Raw genomic sequence first — 6,318 nt, forward strand, 5'->3', positions numbered from 1 at the left:
CAAATCAATGTCATGAATGGTGGACTTAACTCAATTAACGTACATTATATACATTAGTTCTTGTAATTGAGTTTTAAAGTATGCATACCATATAAACCGAAAAATAAGATAATCTGTTTAAGTTGCCGTAGATTCAAACAATAGTAATTTCTGTTCACAGAAGGACTTAGCCTATTATGGCATAAGTGTTCACCATTTTGTCAAACGGAACTTAGCATGGTTTGAGATTTAGTCTCTAATTTAGTAAAAGCTAAGCTTACTCCTGATCATTTTTTTAAAGAAACAGGCCCTGGGGCTTTAAAAGGAGTATGTTAGAAATAACTAAAAATGTAGAATGGGGTCATAAGTGGGATATGCATGTACTTAAGTTAAAAGAGACGTTCGTTAAAATGTTGGACTGTTCAGGTCAGAAAAGTTAAAACTTTAGTAGAAGCATTCAAAAGTGTGAGTAAGATTTAAGTTTGATTAATAATTGTCCTCACGATAGATAAGGTCCGTAATGGGAAACATTTTACATATCGAATTGAAGTTTAGCATTTTTGAGTTATTTAAACTACTGTTAATCACAGCAATGGTTCAAATTGGGATGTATTTTCCTAATTGTTAATAATCTTTTCGGCACTTGTAATGTTTCAAAATCAAAGGATAAAGTCAACTGAATGTTAACTGAAAGACCATGTGCAGGAAAGGTGACTGAATTGCTATTTCATACTGTGAATATCAATATATGGCTGCAAGTTTTCTGATAAAGTATATGTTCTATTTTTTCAAACTGCGACCACCCCCGTACGAAAATGTTGGCCGTTTTCCGGCTGGACTCGGGGTGAACTTAGACGTATTCCGGTTAAAATGTAGCCGTACTTAGGAGTATCAAAGGCGTACATGGAAAACGCTTTGAATGTTAGACGGATTCCATCTTATTCATAACCGGACCTAGCCTCAAACCTTAGCCGTATTTTCAGCAATTAGCTGTTTTCTGTCAAAGTTAACCGTATTATTTCTCACTGCCCGTTTCCCCCCTTACCATCATTAAATATTCCGCCTTAACCTCGCTAATTGACAATTATTCGCAAGTTATAATATAAAATTTACGGCTAAAACTTGGCCAAATCGTGTTAAAGGCGCACAACAGTTCATTTTCTGTTCTATAAATAGCTCATTCTTATAAATTGTCTGTTGCTTTCACTCAATAAACTTTAATTTTTTCTTCAAATTGTTTAATTTTGTAACCTTAAATTCAAATTGATAATCCGATGACACTATCAAACAGGTTATATATGTATGTTCTACACACAGGTTGGTTAATTTTATCTTGACCTCAATACACAGGCTGCCATTTGTTAACAGGCAAGAACCGCAGCCTCTCCCTGTATTGCAGAGGGGCGTCAACAGGGAAAATCTTTTTTTTCTATCACAATTTTAAACATGTACATACTATTTTAGCCGCAATGTTTAATTAATATAAAGACAGGAATGAGTTATGAACACGCTAGCATATTTATTGTACTTTTAAACTGCTGCTAAAAATTGTTTTACTATGGCCATCAAGCACTTGTAAACATAAAATCAGCGTTACCCCTTATCATATTTCTGGCCTCAGAGGATCGCGCTTTGTGAGTTTTGAATTTGGCAACAACGGCCATGCCTAACTTTCCTGATCATCTTTGTGTTACAAAATTTAGACATGTGTAAACCGTTATGAGGTTTATTTTGGGGGGGAAATACAGTGAAACTTATTTACAGCAATTTGATGTAAACCAAGTCTTATGGAGTTGAGCAAAGTGTGCGCGTTATGTGGACTAAGGGCATGAACACAGGAACCTTAATGTTAATATCGAAAGTAAGTCAATATAAATTTTAATTATGATCATGACTTTATCAATAATAGTTCTAAAGTACAGTCTAAAATTGTGCTAATTGTATGTGAAGAAAAAATAAGTTTAAACTAAGAAATTCTTCATTTAAAAGATATTAGACAATGCGTAAAACTATAGAAATCCCTTCATTCCTTTAGATTTGAAAGCTGTTGAAAACAACTGACATTATGCTAAACAATTGAAAAACAAGGAAAGCAACAATACCAACAAGTCACTGGGAGGGTGGCAAGTTGCCTTCTTATATGTAAGCTGTCCTAGTATGAGCATTGAGAAACAGCCTGATAAAAATAAAAACTAGCTCAAAAGCAGAAGGACAATGGACATGGGAGACTAAAAAGTAGAATGTCAGCCATACCATTTACATGAACCCTACCAAAATCAAAGTTTTGAAAGGTAAGGATTGGATCTCTTTTTATTTGTTCACATTGTTGAAAGGTATTCTTTATAATCATGATAATAACAAAAAGGTATATATGTATATTGATATATTTATATCTGATCGAGTGTTTGGTTATAAGTAATACTTTATCAAATTACATGTATTTTTTCAGAATATGTGAGAGAAGTATTTTTAGTGATGCAATAACCGAAAAGATTCAAGGAAGATCTGAGCTACTCTAGAAACTTTTCAAGGAACTACCTGTACACAATAGTGAACACGTGGACTGTAAATCAAAAAGTTTAACTTATTATATTAAGTGGAAGACAAACATTAGGAAAATAAAAAGATATTCTGGATGTGATATCTGTATTATGATGTGTTTAAAAAAGGAAATACACAGGAATTATGTTGTAAGTCTGGCCACTGATTTATAAATGAAATGAAGGCAATGATTCCACCCCATCCGGTGCTAATTTAAAAGGACTTAGTCATTGGATTCAAAAGCATAAATCATCAGAAGTTTTTCTGTCCATTGTAAAAAGTGTTCATCTTTACCCTAAAGCGGATTCGGACGCAACCTTTTATTAAGGCGGATTCCACCTTATACTAAGGCGGATTCCACCTTATATTTAGGTGGATTCCACCTTATTTTAGGGCGGAATCTTGCATATTCCGCCTTATATTAAGGCGGATTTCAATTTATCATAAGGTGGATTCCACCTAAGATTAAGGCGGATTCCTTTTTTGTTTTAAGGCGGATTCCTTTTTGTTTTAAGGCGGACTTTTATTACCCGAAATACGCTTAATCTCATTCAAATATTTCGAGCCATATACCGCCCGGAATCCACCTGGACTCCTCCCTGAATCTGTGATATTAGTTATACATTCAGAGGAATGAAAGACGGAATCCGCCTTTCAAATTTCGCCTACATTCCGCCTTAAGACAGGGTGGAATTTTTCGTAAGGGCCAGATCAATATCAGGGTTCAAAGTTTTAGTAAGGGATATAGAAATATTCATTAGATCTTAGATTAATTCAAATCAGTATAGGAATGTATGGGGGAAAGTCTTTGAAATACAGTGTACAAGTATATCCTTACATATAATTAACGTTAACCAAGGCATCTAAGTGAACTGGAAAGACCTGAAAAGGTCTGAAAAACTGCCAAAAGACGAACAGAATCGTACTTGCCAATATCCTTTGGACTTTAACTGAGACATATAATCCGACAATTTTGCAAACATTGCTTCCACGTCTGGCATACGTGTGTATCAAATACCGTGATTCGAATCAGGGCTCTTAAATCAACACAGAATTAAAAAATATCCTTCTTTTGTAACAAGGACTATTGTGGATGAATATGGACTATCTGATTGCTTTAATATTCTTTCACCGTATCCGTCATAGGAAACTAGATTTGCCTAAAGATTACTCTAAAGGTTTATCTGTCATTATCCGTATTTCATGTTAAATTACAGGCGTATTATCTTGTACATCTGACAAAACATCTCCATACCTGCAAAAAAGGTTGTTCATAGTTTGTTTCTCCTTTCTGGCTAAGAGCTGGATTCTCGTCCTCATTTCTATACGATTCTTGAGACAATTATTTTAAAATAACATTCCTCCTGATCATACCTAACATCAGATTTATCAATTTGTTCTGAATCAATTACTGACATAACAAAATGAACAACTGGTTCAGAATGTTTGACATACTTTTTCAACATGTTTGCGTGTTAATTTGCCTTTGAAGTCAAGCTGATAACCTACTTTCGTGGTCTTTATCCCAATTTGATACTGACCTTGCCATTGCATAAGCTTATTACTGGTAGATACATGAAACAATATAACCAGAACTTTCTCACCTGGTTTCATTTTCTACATTTTGGCCTTCTTGTCATGGTATTTAGTGCTGATTGCAAAGTTGATTTGGTCCCGGAACGATACGGTCATACACTTACTTAAAGAGAGCACACTCAAGACAGCTAACGTCTTCTTAAGGTAATATCCTTAAAGCACAGCGGTTAAATATTTATCTTAATCATTTGTTCTTTCTATACACATACGTTTTAGCAATTGTTTGAGGGTACCGTTTAAACCTTCCAACAGCCCGTTTTCACAGGATGATATGGCGACGTTGTGACCTGCTTTATTAATAGCAATTATATCATGCGTAAGGAAATAACATCACCACGGAAGAAATAAAAATGATCTATGATGAGTGCTGCTTCATTGAAAATTATAACATTGTAAATAAAAAACACATTAATATCTCTAAAACTAAATGTACATTTGGTATCTTAAACTTGGTAGAAACAAATAAATAAATAAAGAAATGACTGTTATTGTGACAAGTTTAATAACTGTATTTTAAAAGAAGAATCGCAGTTTAGAATACTTTACCACATGCATATTCGAATGAACAAATTTATGAGAGATCGATGGTCTAAGCCAAAAATGAACGCTTAAGTTTATGAGAAGATGTCCTTCAAAAGGCAAGTATATATGGACCTTTTGCCTATAAAGTGATATTTATATCTAAAAACTACACGTTTACGGAAAAATTTGTGGCTTATTTGTTGACCACCCAGCTTCTTTATTGCTGAGATGAATGCATAACTGTATTTGGTCGCCATATCAGTTTTGATTTATCTTCAACTGTCACTTGGGTATAAATACCGGCCGAGAAAGTTAAGATCGGTTGCTTTTTGATCAAGGTATTCAGATTGTATGGCATTCTAAACGATAGAACTACACAATGTAGTAATATGTTTGTAAAATATATGTTTCATTTAGAAATCAATGAAACCTGAGTGCCTTGATTGGAAAGCAACCGACCGTAGCGTTCTCGGCCGGTATTAAGGCCAAAAAAAAATATCTCTGTTTCCTGTCACCTGACCAAAAAAAAATAGGGTAGGTAGGTAGGAAAAACATTTTATTTTTTTTTTAAACTTGAAACATGTTTCAAAATAATAGGGGAAACAGTGTCTTCAGGCCTCAGATGAAGCTTTAAAATTTTCCATAGGGCCTCTGTGTAATTATGTCCTTTCCCTGCAAGATGCAGCTTTCACAGATGGGAAGAACAGTCTTGAACTTCTGCAAAAGTTCTTGATTAACTTCCCCCTCTCCACAACAATATGAACAAAGGTTTGCATGGCCAAGACCACTCCTGTAGTAGGATAATTCAACCGGACTTTCACATGTGATGGTTGACCTCGCCATTACCGTTTTATATAATGGATTTGAAGGAGGGAGTATCGGTAATCCACAGGTGTATTCTAGCTCACTAAGGTCACATACAATTGAATATTGTTGTCTTTCAGTTAATCTGTATTTTGAGTGTACTACACGAGGTTTCCTGCATTCTTTGCATTCTACAATTGATCTGGCATTCTGTACAGAACACAGACTTGGTGTTGATTGAGGTTCCTCAATATATCCCAGTACATCAACATTCTTACATGTATTTGTCAGCACAGTCGAGCAATCAACGCCTTCTGCAGGTACTAGTGGTTTCTTTTTTTTCAAAAGTTTCAGGGTTTGTCTGTCCTTTTCTGTTGTTTCTTTCCCTCTCACCTCTGAGTATGGAAGATAATGTTCACCTGTGGCATCTAACTGGGGGTCTGGTAGCCATGAAGGTTGAGGATTTCTAGGGGGAATGCAGCAAGATACATTGTCACATTTCTTGATTTGGAAAACATACTGTGTAGATTTGCAGTGACGGTCCAACCAATCTTGGTATGACTTGATTTTTCTAGTGTGTGTCTTCTGCAATTTTGTCAGGTCCATGTCTGGAAATAGTTCTCTTAGGTGTCGTTTCATTACCTCAATATCTTGGTCACTGAGAGGATCCAAGACCTAAACAGGTTCATCTTTGAGCTTCAATCTGACAAATCTATTCTGAATGGTTCTTTTTACTTCCTCAAGAGATTCTGTCCACCCTTGTCTTATTCTAAAGTTGGGGTTTTCTTCATGAAAAGCCCTGACTTCTGCCATGCTATTCTTGATTTTCAAAGCATCTTCAATCTTTTTCTCACAGGGTTTTCTTTCTAAAGAAAC

At 35.1% G+C, this 6,318-nt stretch overlaps 1 long non-coding RNA gene across 1 annotated transcript; it reads left to right on the plus strand.

Moving 5' to 3' along the window:
• Window positions 1–1,042: 1,042 nt before the first annotated feature.
• LOC128158383 (uncharacterized) lies at window positions 1,043–3,047 on the plus strand. Its single transcript, XR_008239973.1, has 3 exons — window positions 1,043–1,840; window positions 2,015–2,270; window positions 2,429–3,047. It is a non-coding gene; the product is annotated as an uncharacterized LOC128158383 (long non-coding RNA).
• The last annotated feature ends 3,271 nt before the right edge of the window (window positions 3,048–6,318 follow it).

This window comes from Crassostrea angulata, chromosome 8 (assembly GCF_025612915.1).
Source record: "Crassostrea angulata isolate pt1a10 chromosome 8, ASM2561291v2, whole genome shotgun sequence".
Lineage (NCBI taxonomy): Eukaryota > Metazoa > Mollusca > Bivalvia > Ostreida > Ostreidae > Magallana > Magallana angulata.